General features: G+C 45.2%; 1 protein-coding gene and 1 pseudogene across 3 annotated transcripts in view; both read right to left on the bottom strand.

The window, feature by feature from the left end:
- ZBTB7C (zinc finger and BTB domain containing 7C) overlaps positions 1 to 15,527 on the bottom strand; it is a 515,986-nt gene that overhangs the window by 42,731 nt on the left and 457,728 nt on the right. The window lies entirely within an intron of this gene.
- LOC117355796 lies at positions 21 to 324 on the bottom strand (annotated as a pseudogene).

The raw sequence follows: 15,527 nt of genomic DNA, 5'->3' as shown, positions 1-15,527 counted from the left end.
GCTTCAGATTGCCATAGCATTTAAAATCCATCGACCTTCAACTGGTTATCCTTTGCCAATCCCACCTCAATAAGGAACTTGCAGGCGTTTTTACGCTGGTCACCCTGCAGCTGTATTACTTCTCCATATTCTGGATGTTCATTGCAATCAAATTTCTTCTTAAAGTCTTTATATCATAATCATCAGAAATTCCCTGAACAGTAGTGAGGGTCTTTCTACTGTTCCTCTGTTGGATTCTTATATGGACAGAGCAGGAAGTCAATCATCACCCTTAGCTGCATCATCAAAAGGGTCAAAAGACTGGAGGTTCTGGATAGAGGACATATGATACATAGTAACATAGTAGATGACGGCAGATAAAGACCCAAAATGGTCCATCTAGTCTGCCCAACCTGAAGCCCACCCAGCCCATCCTCCACAAACAGCCATAATACAGACATAGACCATGCAAGTCTGCCCAGTACTGGCCTTATTTCATCAACATTTACTATTATTTTCTGATTCTAGATCCCCTGTGTTCATCCCATGCTTTTTTGAACTCTGTCACCGTTTTCCTCTCCACCACCTCTCTCGGGATTCACTTCGCAGGAATGGTCCGTGGAGATATGTAGCTCGCTAATAAACACCCAGACGTTGGAAGTTATAGGTGCGATGAATGCTGCTCCTTGTCTACTGTAGCGCTTAATATCCCCCCCCCCCCCCTTTACTCTATGAGCATCGGGAGCAGCGCGGAGCATTCAGCGCAGCTCCATGCTTATCCTTCTATCCTTCCCCCCTTTCTCTCCCCCCTTCTACACATAAGTTCATGTAATCCTTTTTCTTCTTCTCTACCCACTATTTTAAGTTCTTGTAAACCGTGTCGAGCTCCATTCTCATGGAGATGATGCGGTATATAAACTTAAGGTTTAGATTAGATTAATAACTGCTATTACGATTTAGTAAAAGGGGGAGGGGAGGTTAGATACAGTAACTATCTTTCCCTGACATCAGACTTGTAATTTTGAATCAGCAAAAGATAGCAATAATTCCCCTTTATGTCCTGCGCTGAGTAGCATCTCATTACACAATACGCTGTGCAACTCCATAACATATTTGGGTAATTAATTTCCATGTTTATGGACATTACACTTGAATAATCTATTCTGTGAGTCTTTAAGTTACGTAAATTTCAATTTATTCAGTTGTATACATTATTATAAACTTTTGTTAACCGCATAGAACTTCACGGGCCTGCGGTATATAAGCTGATTGTTATGTTATGTTATAACATCCAAGAATACCGTAATGCAGGAAAAACATGCAGAAATTTTCAGCTTAAATGGCTGGCGTCTGCATGTATGAATATATAGTACAGGCAGAAGTAAGAATGAATTACTGCATACCAGGAATCTGTATCCTCCCTAACATTGTGGTTTGCCAAATTACGGTCTAAATGCTTCCTTTTCCTGAGTATGTATAAATCTATTTATTTATAATAAGATTCTCCTGCAGCTAAAAACCAAATGACCACCTCTTGATCACTTCTTTACAATACAATCTACTCACTGCAACTATTTGATGTCCAGCAAGAAATGCTGAGGTAACGAATCAGAATGCTGAGAACCAGCTCTTATTTGACACCTTGCTCATGGGCTCCTCCTCCTTTCTCTGATATATCGCATTACTGCCCAGCCCTTGGTGAGAAACCCATAGAGCAGGGGTGTCAAACTCAGGCCCATGGGCCACAAGAAAATACCAAACATCTACTAGAGCTGGCCCGCCAGTAGACCGTTTTTGGACCCAATCACGTCCCCATTAGGCACGTCATCACGTTTGACGTTTTTACAAGTTCCCATGGCATTCTCCGGCTCTCTTCACAGTCTCGCACTGCATGGCAGTAGCACTGGCCTCTTCTTCAATTGCGTTTTCGGTAAGTATTCCTGCTTTAAAAGTTCTTGTCACAGCTTTGGGAGTATTCTACTGTTTGCTCTTGGGCCAATGATTGTCAAACATCGATTGTTCCCCTACATTCAGCCTGTTTTTGTCAGGCAGATTGAAACTTCCCCCCTGTTTTTGCTTTTAGTTTCATGATATGTTTTTTTAAGTTTTTAAATTTGTGTAGTCCAGTCAATAAGTTTATAATTTGTGCCCTTTCTGTTTGCACACCTTTCTTTTCATTTTTTTTCACTTTTCTTTTTTCTCTGTTGACATTGGCATGGTCATGTGATCTTTCCTGGGGCTTTTTTTTAAATTTTTTTTTTTATCATTCACAGAGATCGCACTGCTTTTACTTTCGTTTACATAGCTTGATGGCCCGCAACTTTGTCCAAGTTTTTAATTTTGACCCACTGTGGGCTAGATTCACAAAAGCAAACCGATTGTGTACCAATCGGTTTGCGACCCCTTTACAACCAAATTTCCCTCCGGCCTGATTCACTTACCTCTCCTGCGATCCGTTTCCAATCTATGCATGCAAATGAGGGGTTAATGCATGCAAAGTAGACAGGGATGCGATTCACCAAAGAAATTGTGTGCTGGCCCATCAACGCAAGAAGCAACTGCTGGGAACCAGTCAAAATGTCATTCCGACTCTCCTGCTCTCTGCACGCCCTGCTCTGCCCCCATCCGTCTCCTGCCTGCTTGCCCCAAATGCCGCCTTGCTCTGCCCATCTGTCTCCTGCCTGCTCGCCTCGAATGCCGCCTTGCTCTGCCCATCTGTCTCCTGCCTGCTCCCCTCGAATGCCGCCTTGCTCTGCCCATCTGTCTCCTGCCTGCTCGCCTCGAATGCCGCCTTGCTCTGCCCATCTGTCTCCTGCCTGCTCCCCTCGAATGCCGCCTTGCTCTGCCCATCTGTCTCCTGCCTGCTCGCCTCGAATGCCGCCTTGCCCTGCCCATCTGTCTCCTGCCTGCTCGCCTCGAATGCCGCCTTGCTCTGCCCATCTGTCTCCTGCCTGCTCGCCTCGAATGCCGCCTTGCCCTGCCCATCTGTCTCCTGCCTGCTCGCCTCGAATGCCGCCTTGCTCTGCCCATCTGTCTCCTGCCTGCTCGCCTCGAATGCCGCCTTGCTCTGCCCATCTGTCTCCTGCCTGCTCGCCCCGAATGCCGCCTTGCTCTGCCCATCTGTCTCCTGCCTGCTCGCCTCGAATGCCGCCTTGCTCTGCCCCGCACTACGAGCCCATGGTTTTAACCCACGGGTTTAAATTGGATTAAAACCATGGGCTCGCTGGACTACAAAAGTATATATAAAAAAAAAAAAATTGTGATCCGTGTAGGCCAGATGAGGGCTTTCCTCTGTGTGCACTCATTTGAATGTTTCCATTTTGTGAATTCGTCGGACCTGCCCGGATCGGGCCCGATCGGGCAAGTTCGTGAATCTAGGCCTGTGTATTTGAGTTTGACACCCCTGTCATAGAAGGATAGTCTAGTAAGAGAGGTAGGCGTAGAGACAACTATAGCTAAGGGATGCGTACAGGCAGGAGGGTTTAAATGGAGAATAGTGACTTTCACAGTATTCTAACCAACCTCCCAATAGTACAGCAATGTGTGTCATAAATCTTGCTCTTCAGCTGCCCATCTCATTCTCAGGCACAGTGGAACTGCTGAAGTGTAGGGCTACAGTCATCCATAAAACTCACTTACACATATGCATCTCCCCAACTGCCTTGAATGGGAAGCTAAGGGGTTCAGAGCCACAGCAACGCTAGTGGCTTGCAGAAAAGGACGTGGTCTGGGAACAACCAGCAGGTTGTTCTTAGCAAATGGAGCCAACAGTCCTAGTAGAATTCATGGGAAGTCATACAGTATTTCTAGTGCACCTGTGACATGCATAGTAGGAAAGGGGTTTTGGATTTAACTTATGTCTTTGACAGTTTAAGTACAACAGTCATAAGAACATAAGAATTGCCATTCTGGGACAGATCGAAGGTCCATCACGCCCAGATCAGGTCCATCACAGTGGCCAACCCAGGTCCCAAGCACCTACCTAGATCCCAAGTAGCAAAACAGATTCTATGCTGCCTATCCTAGGAATAAGCAGTGGATTTCCCCCCAAACCATCTCAATAATGGCCTATGGACTTCTCTTTTAGAAAATTATCCAAACCTTTTTTAAACCCCGCTAAGCTAACTGATTTCATCACATTCTCCAGCAACAAATTCCAGAGTTCAATTACATGTTATGTGAAGAAATATTTTCTCTGGTTTGTTTTAAATCTACTACTTAGTAGCTTCATCGCATGCCGCTAGTCCTAGTATTTTTGGAAAGAGTGAACAAGTGATTCATGTCTACCTTTTCCACGCTACTCAGTATTTTATTGACCTCTATCATATCACCCCTGAGCTGTCTTCTCCAAGCTGAAGAGCCCTAGCTACTTTAGCCTTTCCTCATCCCATCCCTTTGATCATTTTTGTCGTCCTTCTCTGTACTTTTTCTAATTCAGCACACAGAAGCTATCTGGGTATAGCTGATATTCAGGGCCATATCTGCATTGCTACCTGGGTAGATTTAGGACTGCTATTTATGTGGTCCAATATGCTCACATAACTCCCAGCTTTACCCTGACTGCACTCTCTTTCTGCCTAGGCAATAACTAGAGAATGCTATAGTGGTTAGAGCAAATATTCTGAAGCACTGTCCAGTTAAGAGATGTTCAGTATTGGCTTCCTGGTCTGGCCATTGCGATTTAACCTGGCAGAACTTTTTCTATCTACTCAAATCTCTTTGAATTTCAACCCCTAAGTTTGTAAATGAGGCAATTGAGGGTTAAGTGACTTGGCCATGATCTCAATGACATACATAGAGATTTGAACCTAGATTTTGTGGTTCTAAGCTTATGCTCTAACTATTAGGCCTGATAGTAGGAAAGTAGGATGGGTTGAGAACAGGCAAAGAGAGCTAGCAGTTCTATACATCGGGAACGAAGCTACTATTTTCCTTTTAGAGCTCAAGATTGAATTTTATCCTTTTCCAGACGGGACATAGCCACAAAATTAGTCAATCGTTAAGGTTCAAAGAATACATATTTAGTTGAGTGATACCGAACAATGCACTTACAAGGGTGTCTTAAGTAAAATGTAGCTCCTAGTGAGATGACCCCCTGGTTTTAAAAGAAGGAAATCACGCCTATGTTTTTGCGTTTCCCTTGAAACATCAGGGAACATTTGAATTTTACAACCAAGAAATTCCTTCTATTTATTATTAAGAAATAGTCTCCATAACCATGACTTATCAATAGTTAGAGCCAATGTAACAACTAATGTTGCTGGTGTTGCCACCTCCGTGTCTGATTTCTCCAAAATTTCAGTAATATTTAATGCTTGTCCTTGAGTAGGTTCAGATTGCTGTTGATGCGGAATTTTGCTGGGGATATAATACACCTGAGAGAATGGTGGAAGATTTCCCTCCGGAACTTCCAAAATTTCTGTTAAATATCTCCTAAGCATGTCTCTAGGTGAAACCATGATTACTCTTGGAAAATTTATCAATCTCAAGTTATTAATACGCGCATGGTTCTCTAATGTCTCTGCTTTTCTTCTAAGATTTAAATTATCTTTAATTATAGTTTCCTGAAGTTGTTTTACTGTAGCCATGTCTTGCTGAGTCTTTTGAAGTATATTTTTTGAAGAAGTCATGCCCATTTTTAATTTTTCTAGCTCTTCTGAATGGTGAATCAGTTTATTTTCAATTTGTTGGAAATTGGGGCTAATTGTCTTCCCAAAATTTGCTACCAGGCACAGGACAGCAAGAGTCAAAAAGACAACCTAACCCCCTCGTCTACGAAACTGCGCTAGCAGTTTTTAGCACGGAGAGCCGCAGCCCACGCTGCTCCCGATGCTCATTGAGTTCCTATGAGCGTTAGGAGCAGCATGGACCATTCAGTGTGGCTTCCCACGCTAGAACTGCTAGCCCAGTTTCGTAGAAGAGGGGGTAAGAGACAGAGGCCATATCTGGAAATCATTGAAGCCATCTTGATGGTGTGCACTGTAAGCAGACAGTGTGATGTACACACAACATGGCTGGACACACACTCTTGCTCACTTGACCAGCCAATTGGGATGCACATTAAAAAAAAGCAAGCCCCGGGGCAGGAAGTCTACATTGTAGACGTTTTTGTAAGCCTAGGGAGATGTGTAGAGTTGCCTAAGCTCATCTAAGGCTAGGCGTGGGTGTGGTTCCACCCGGAAGTGGTCTTAGGTGAGCTTAGGCAGTCCTAGGTGTCTCCCTGGGGCTGTGATAGGCACCTGAAATGTAGGCCTGCAAAATGCTGGTCTACAGTTCAAATAGATGCGGCCACTAAGCCAATCGCAGCAAGGGAATCTCCCTGCCGTGGTCAATTTAGTGGCTGCGGCAGGGAACCCATCCCCCCTGCGAAGTTGGCCGGCAGGAGGGATGCCCATTTCCTCCTACTGGAACCCCCCAAACCACCCTCAAATGTCTGTGTTAGGAGGAGTGCCCAATTTCTCTTGCTGCCTCTGAGACATCCCCAGGCAGGAGGGATGCCCACTCCCTCCTGCCGCTGGCCCCATCATCCCCGTACCTTTCTCTGATGGTTGGCAAGAGAGAAGCTCTCTCCCTCCTGCCGGCAGGCCCACCACCACATAATGGTGGGCCTTCCCCCTTCCTGGGATGCTACTTGGGATGCACCGGGGAGGGGCCTAAGATTCTGATTGATCCAGGTGCCTAAAGCCGCTCCCATAGGAGGGATGAAGTGGGAGTGGCCTAAGATTCCAATTGGCCTTAGGTGACTCCCATGGGGATGTCTCGGGGAGTGGCAGCAGGAGGGAGTGGGCATCCTTCCTGCTGAGGGTTGTCTCAGTGGTGGCAGGAGGAATTGGGCACTCCTCCTGCCATGGACATTCATGGGGGGGCATCCCTGCTGTCGACCAATTTCACAGGGGGAGACAGGTTCCCTGCTGCGGCCATGGCCACTAAACTGATCATCGCAGGGAGATTCCCTTGTGGCGATCAGCTCAGCGGCAACGCAATTCTCTAACCGGTGCCTCTGATATGGACACCAGTTAGAGAATTGGGGTGGTTAGGCGGGGTTAGGCCTAAGCGATTCTATATAGGACGCCCGTGTGTGATTCTCAAAAGTGCATAGGCGCCTGCTGAAACTGGCCTTTATCTACCAACATGTTTCTATGTTTCTACTCGTAGATGGTTTCATGCATGGATTTATATGTGGTTTCCAGCTCTAAAAGTCTAATGTCCAAAAAGTCCAGACTAATCTACTTAAAACTAATTCAGGTCACAGAAAGAGGAAAATCAGAGCAAAGGAGTAGACGGAACACATGAATCCCATCGGGTCCCATGGTGCAACATTTTGTGCAGCAAACATATCAGTTTTGCTAAATAAAATGGTTTGTTATTGATATGGTTTTGATCATTACCCATGGGAGGTGATAGAGTTTAATATTTACTAAAACACAAGCAATGATGGATATTGTATTTAGGAGCAACAGACTCTGGTCTTAATAATAGTTTTGAATGGAACTTTAATACTTTAATTTTTTAAATAGTTGCCATATTATTGGTCAATATTAATTAAGTGATACTATCATATGTCACTCCGTGGAACCCGCCTCTGATGTGTATTTTTCAAATGCAGGGAATCTTCAAGAAGGCATCTTGGGAATACGGAAGTTAAGCCCACTTGGACGTGTTTGCAAGCCTCAAGTCGTGGAGTACTGCGCTGCCTTGATCATTTGCAGAGAAATTGTTTTTTTAAGCATATTTGTTATGAACATTTTGGACATTGTTTGGGACACTAATGTACACAGCGAGGTGATATTAAGGATTAGAGGCCAGGGATGTTAAAGTGAAGCAGCAGATTACAGTGGTGGAGTACTTATGGATACTGTATGGGCCTAACTATTGCTTGAATAGCACTCATCCACTAATGTGTTTGAATCGTACTGAGGATTCTATTCTTAGCGCGCATGCATGCGCACACACGTGTGTGTATGAGTTAGCTTTCTGCTATTCATTTATTAGACAGCTCAACAATTCCAGTTGCATTTTTTCAAGATTGTAATTCAGGTATATATGCTTCCACTGTGCAGGTTACCATCCGGCAGTAAAATGTTTCAAGAGGAAACTGATAAATGGTATACCCTAAACAACACAAGGCATTCTAGAACACCCTATCTGCAGTGATGATAATTAAAATGACTTACTACTTCTTTGTATACAATAAGTGATTCGCAATCAGGTCCAGAGGAAAGCTTCTAAAATGGTGTGTGGTCTTCGTGATAAGGCATATGGGGACAGACTTTGGAGGAAAGGCGGGAGAGGGGAGATATGATAGAGTCGTTTAAATACCTACGTAATGTAAATGCGCAAGAGTCGAGTCTCTTTCATTTGAAAGGAAGCTGGAATGAGAGGGCATAGGATGCAGTTAAGAGGTGATAGGCTCGGGAGTAATCTAAGGAAATACTTTTTTACGGAAAGGGTGGTAGATGCGTGGAACAATCTCTTGAAAGAGGTGGTGGAAACAGAGACTGTGTCTGAATTCAAGAGGGCCTGGGATAGGCATGTGGGGGTCTCTCGGAGAGACAAAGAGATAATGGTTACTGCGGATGGGCAGCTCTATGACCTCACAATTCAGATGCACAGAGCCTTAGCCTATAGGAAGAGGAGATGCAAATGTTAAGAGCCTTAGCCAATAGGGAGAGAAAGAGATAATGATTACTGCGGATGGGCAGACTAGATGGGCCATTTGGCCTTTATCTGCCACCATGTTTCTACTCATAGATGGTTTCATGCATGGATTTATATGTGATTTCCAGGGCCAACAAAACTAGTGCCCCTGATTACTCCAACCCTGTTACCCCATGATGATCATGGAACCCCTCCCTGACTCCTCCTGATAGATGAACCTCCAGTGAGATCTGATCCCATCCCCCACCTCCCCTAAATGATTTGATACCCCCAAATCAATCTCTCCAGCAACAATGAACTCTCTTGAACCTCAGATCCAAGTGGCCCTAATTGTACTCACACTTGATACTAAGGACCACATTAAGACTGAATGAGGGATGGGGGATCTGCTGAGGTGGGTGAGAAGGTTCATTGTTGCCAGAGGAGGGGTTTGGGTGGTGAGGTCTTTATGTTGAAGCATGGATAGAATCAGATCTCATGAGGGGCGTTCAGCTGTCGTGGGGGGGGGGGGGTGTAGAGTCAGATATGCTTTATGGTTATCAGGAAAGAAGGATTAATGGGGGGGGGGGGGTTGGCGATAGAGAGTGGCTCTTGCCATGGTGACCAGCTGCTCCTTCCAGCAGGCAGGTGTGCCTTGGGATAGCTGTAGATGTTCACATCTACCAATTGGCATGGATTTCTTTAGAAAATGGGGTGGCCACATTAGTACCACTCTCTTTCCTCACTCTCTCTATGTCTTCAGGAAGTCCAAAAACGGTAAGTATCCCCATTGTTGGGATCCAGTCTGGACTGTTGGAAGGTGTTGGTCTGGTTGATCCTATTGTAGGAAAGTTAACAGAGAGAAAACAAAGCCAAGTTGCTCTCTCAGTGAGCAGATGGAATTTTTCTAATTAAGGTACGTGAAATAGGGTAGTACTGTTTTGTTAAACACACCTGAAGCCTTTATTAATCCATTAAAAAATTGTTTGTGTATTGCTGTGTCAGTCTAGGGAGTGGACGGGGAAGAGTTTCTGGGAATGTCACAGCTGCCTATGTTAATGATATGGTGATGTGCCAGAGTCCATTGCACACATATATATTTAAAAAAAAAAAAAAAAAAGGAGAAAAGGTCCCTGCACCAAAAATTAAAGAAAAAGAGGACTGCAGTGCACAGATGACCAAAACAAATCAAGCTGATGAGGATGCAAATAAAAATGAATAGTATTTTAATAAAAGTCCAATATGTACATCAGAATTACCACAGGCTATGTTTCGGTGGGTCTGCCTGTGTCCGGTGTCCAACTTCATCTTAGAGTACGTGCCTTAGAAAACTGATTGATAATAACAATGCATAAATAAACGACGCAGCTCCTGATTGGCGAGGCCCGACTTTAGTACAGGAAGAGGCGGTCGGAGCAGACCGCAAGTGATTTCCTTCACTCGCCAGCACTCTGGCTGCCCTCTCCTGCCCGGTCATTCGCTGTCGGAAAATACCGCAAATGACTGGGACCGCGAATTCGCAGGAAAGCACTGTACATGTTGGACTTTTATTAAAATAATGTTCATTTATATTTTCAATTCTTTTACCCCACATGACTATCTCTATGCTCCCCTTAATCCATTTATGAATCTGAAATTGCCAGCCCCCTACTACTGTTCATTCCTACTCTCTGTGCTAAGGGAAAGGGGAATGGGGACTTGTATACTGCCTTTTTGTCACCTTGGCATTTTAAAATTGACATGCAAAGTGATGGACACTGGAGGATCAAATGATTTGCCCAGGGTCACAAGGAGCAGCACTGGGATTTGATCTCACAACCTCTGGGTGTAGAGGCAGAAGTTCTACCAGTGAGCCACACCTTGAGTCTGTCCTAGTATGGCAATTCTTATATGAGTTGAGTATAGGACAATCAAGCTACTGTGACATCACTGATGAGGCTGGCTCTTAGGCATTGGGGAAATGAGGCATTATGACATCACAATCTCAGCTCTGGAATGCTGCTACTCTTTGGGTTTCTGGCAGGTACTTGGGTTGGTCACTGCTGGAAACAGGATACTGGGGTGTCAGGTCAAAAGTGCGCTGGGACAAAGGCGCGCCCAGACAATTGAACGCAGTGCGGAGGCGCGCGCCGCTCAAAATTACTGTTTTTAGGGCTCCGACGGGGGGGGCGCGGGGGGGAACCCCCCACTTTATTTAATAGACGTCGCGCCGCATTATGGGGGGTTTGGGTGGTTGTAACCCGCCACATTTTACTGAAAACTTTACTTTTTCCCTGTTTTTAGGGAAAAAGTTAAGTTTACAGTAAAATGTGGAGGGTTACATCCCCCCAAACCCCCCACAACGCTGGCGCGATGTCTATTAAATAAAGTGGGGGGGGGTTCCCCAACAAAACCCCCTGTTGGAGACCCTAAAAACTGTAATTTTCTTCGGCGCGCGCCTCCGTCTTGCGCTCAGTTGTCGGCGCGCGCCTTTGTCTTTCGCGCCGTTGTCTATGAACCGGATACTGGGCTTGATGAATGGGGACTTGTATACTGCCTTTTTGCCACCTTGGCATTTTAAAGCTGACATTCAAGGTGGTGGGCACTGAAGGATTAAGTGACATGCCCATGGTCACAAGGAGCAGCACCAGCATTTTGATCTCACAGCCTCTGGGTACAGAGGCAGCAGCTCTACCAGCGAGCCACAGCCCTTCCTCCTTTAATCTTTCCCTTCATCACCCTATCTGCCTGCAACATAGTATCTGACGCTCATTGATGTGATGTAACTACTATTTCCCTTACTTCCTTATGGGCCTCTTAACTTGTTAATCGCCTTGAACCTCTACTGGATAAGTGCGATACAGAAATTCAGATTAGATGAGCTCCTCATCAGCATCTCTGGCCATCTCTGCTCCAGAGTGCACTGTGCCATCTTTAACTTGATACCACGTCCTCGCCCTCCTTTCCCTGGCCCTGATATGGTTCCCTCTTTTGGCTCATTGCGGAATCTGAGCTCTGTGCAGTAAAACCTCTGTTTAGGGCTGAGCGATGCTGGGGTGGGATGGGAATTAAAGGTAAGAGGTATCCTGCTCTAGACTTTCTCTCCACTCACCTTCAGTGTAGAGGACATGGAAAAAGTATGGCTGCTATTGTCCGTTATCTTTATGTTGCAACTTTGAGGGGGGGGGAGTGAGGGGGGGAGTACGTTTATTTAGTGTAATATTTACAATGCCTGTGTCCAAAGGAACATGGGGGGGGGGGGAGAAGGGAAGCATTTGGGTACCCGAGACAAAGGCATTAAGGCATGCTAATGACACATGGGATAATCTTCACCTGTGTCCGGGGTGGAGTAAAAGTGAGGTCCTTTCCCCCGATGACTTGGTGGAGACATAGTAGGGGCTGGGGGGGCTGCCATTGGCAACTTGCATGGCTGGTATGTGGCGTAGTGCAGGGATAGTCATGATGGAAGAGGCCAGCCCAGGGCTAGTGAGTACTAAACGACCATCATTGTTCGGGCCTGGGGAAGCTATTTTACCATTGCCACCATGACTACAACAGTGGTGGAACCTACATAAGAACATAAGCAATGCTTCCACTGGGTCAGACCTGAGGTCCATCGTGCCCAGCAGTCCGCTCACGCGGCGGCCCAACAGGTCCAGGACCTGTGCAGTAATCCTCTATCTATACCCCTCTATCCCTTTTTCCAGCAGGAAATTGTCCAATCCTTTCTTGAACCCCAGTACCGTACTCTGCCCTATTACGCCCTCTGGAAGCGCATTCCAGGTGTCCACCACACGTTGAGTAAAGAAGAACTTCCTAGCATTCGTTTTGAATCTGTCCCCTTTCAACTTTTCTGAATGCCCTCTTGTTCTTTTATTATTCGAAAGTTTGAAAAATCTGTCCCTCTCTACTCTCTCTGTGCCCTTCATGATCTTGTAAGTCTCTATCATATCCCCTCTAAGTCTCCTCTTCTCCAGGGAAAAGAGACCCAGTTTCTCCAATCTCTCAGCGTATGAAAGGTTTTCCATCCCCTTTATCAGACGCGTCGCTTTCCTCTGAACCCTCTCGAATAACTAATATACAAAAAAGGAAAATTTGAACATGTTACTCCTCTACTCAAAGAGGCCCACTGGCTCCCTATCACTCACCGCATAACCTACAAAATCATTCTACTCTCATTTAAAATTAAACATTCCCATCAACCACTATTCCTCGATAAATTACTGATTCCACAATGTTCCCCTCGCACACTTAGATCTACTGACCAAAAACTCCTTTTCATTCCTTCTCTTAAAGATTCCTACTACACCCGAAAAACTAATTTTGCAGTAACCGCTCCTACACTATGGAACTCTCTTCCACAATACCTTCGGGATGAACAAAATCTAAATAATTTCAAGACTGGCTTAAAGACCTTCCTATTCCAAGACGCTTATGACCGCCCCTAGATCCCTTTCTCTCTTTTTTTACTTCGCTTTTTAATATGAGTAAGTAATCGCTCCAACAACGCTACCATACCCCACTTGTTCAACCCTTCCCCCACCCTTCTTATCTTAACTATTATATGTAACTTCTCCCTTCCTTCCCCTCCTATCCTCACTTTCCAGTTAGTCTAGTTAATGTCATTTTCGTTCACTTCATTGTATTTAACTATTATTTACTTTTACTATATTTTGTAAACCGGCCAGATATTCATTTGATGGTCGGGATATTAAAAAAATTAATAAACTTGGATAAACTTGGAATAACGCCATGTCCTTCTTAAGGTACGGTGACCAATATTGGACGCAGTACTCCAGATGCGGACGCACCATCGCCCGATACAATGTCAGGATAACTTCTTTCGTTCTGGTTGTAATGCCCTTCTTGATTATGCCTAGCATTCTGTTTGCCTTCTTAGCGGCCGCTGCGCACTGTGCCGTCGGCTTCATTGTCATGTCCACCATTACCCCCAAGTCCCTTTCTTGGGTACTCTCATTTAATAACATCCCTCCCATCGTATAGTTGTACCTCGGGTTTCTGTTTCCCACATGTAATACTTTACATTTCTCAACGTTGAACTTCATCTGCCATCTCGTCGCCCATTCCCCTAGTTTGTTCAAGTCCCTTTGCAATTCTTCGCAGTCCTCTTTAGTCCGAGCTCCACTAAATAGTTTGGTGTCGTCCGCAAATTTTATTATCTCACACTTCGTCCCTGTTTCTAGATCATTTATGAATATATTAAATAGCAGCGGCCTGAGAACCGAGCCCTGCGGGACCCCACTCGTGACCCTCCTCCAGTCCGAGTAGTGGCCCTTCACTCCTACCCTCTGTTTCCTACCCACCAACCAGTTTCTGATCCATCTATGTACGTCTCCTTCCACCCCATAGTTCTTCAGTTTCCAGAGTAGGCATTCATGGGGCACCTTGTCAAAGGCTTCTTGGAAATCTAGATATATGATGTCTATGGGGTCTCCTTTGTCCATCCGTTTGTTAATTCCTTCGAAGAAGTGCAATAAGTTCGTTAGGCACGATCTCCCCTTGCAGAAACCATGTTGGTTGGTTATCAGAAGTTCGTTTCTTTCAAAATGTTCACCGATGTTTTCTTTTATCAGTGCTTCCACCATTTTCCCAGGAACCGAGGTCAGACTCACCGGTCTGTAGTTTCCCAGGTCACCTCTTGATCCCTTTTTAAAGATGGGCGTAACGTTGGCTATCTTCCAGTCCTTCGGGATCAAGCCTGTTTTCAGGGATAGATTGCAAATTTGCTGCTGTAGTTCCGCTATCTCCTCCTTTAATTCCTTCAGAACCCTTGGATGGATTCCATCCGGACCCGGGGATTTGTCAGTTTTTAGTTTTTCTATCTGCCTGCGTACATCTTCAAGGCTTACTTCCATGGATGTTAATTTTTCTGCTTGATTTCCATTGAAGAATTGCTCAGGTTCCGGTATGTTGGATGTGTCTTCGTTTGTAAATACAGACGAAAAGAACATGTTAAGTCTTTCTGCCACTTCTTTCTCCTCCTTCACCACTCCCTTCCTGTCTCCGTCGTCCAGCGGTCCCACCTCCTCCCTAGCCGGTTGCTTTCCTTTAACATATCTAAAGAACGGTTTGAAATTTCGTGCTTCCCTGGCTAGCCTCTCTTCATACTCTCTTTTGGCTTTTCGAACCACTCGGTGACATTCTTTTTGATACTTCCTGTGCTCTTTCCAGTTCCCCTCAGTTATGTCCTTTTTCCATTTCCTGAATGAGTTTTTCTTATTGTCTATTGCTTCCTTCACTATTTTAGTTATCTACACCGGGTCTTTTGTTCGACTCTTTTTGCACCCCTTTCTGAATCTGGGGATATACAGATTTTACACCTCGCTCACCGTGTTCTTGAGAAAAGACCAGGCATGTTCTACCGTTTGCCATTTTTTGGAAGTGTTCCTAAGTTTCTTCCTTATCATTTCCCTCATTGCTTCGTAGTTTTCTTTCCTTTCCTGAAGTTGAAAGTTGTCGCTATGGTTCTCTTTCCTTTCAGTATTCCTACCTCAACCTTGAACTTGATCATGTTATGATCGCTGTTTCCTAGCTCTTGTGCTACGCTAGTGGCGTAGTAAGGGGGTAAGGGGTGGACTGCCCTGGGCACCTTTTCGATGGTGGCGCCGGCACCTTTCCACCCTGCCCTACCACACCACGCCATGCTCGTGCCATCCTTCCCCCCACCCCATACCTCTCTAGATCTCTGTCAGCACAAGCAACTTCTGCCTGTTGCTTGCGCCGCAGAGAAAAAGTGGGGAAGGAACCCATCAACCTGAGATAAAGTAGAGTTTGTTGAGCGCAATCAGCTTTAAAAAAAAACCTACAAGATATAAATTTATAACGACCATCCTATCTTGCATGTCCTTCCAGATCCAACCCAGTTGTCCTCCGAATCACTTCCAGGCCTCAGGGCCAGGAAGTGACATCAG

The sequence above is a fragment of the Geotrypetes seraphini genome, chromosome 1 (genome assembly GCF_902459505.1).
Source record: "Geotrypetes seraphini chromosome 1, aGeoSer1.1, whole genome shotgun sequence".
NCBI classification, from domain to species: domain Eukaryota; kingdom Metazoa; phylum Chordata; class Amphibia; order Gymnophiona; family Dermophiidae; genus Geotrypetes; species Geotrypetes seraphini.
This window is presented reverse-complemented; position numbering and strand designations above follow the sequence as displayed.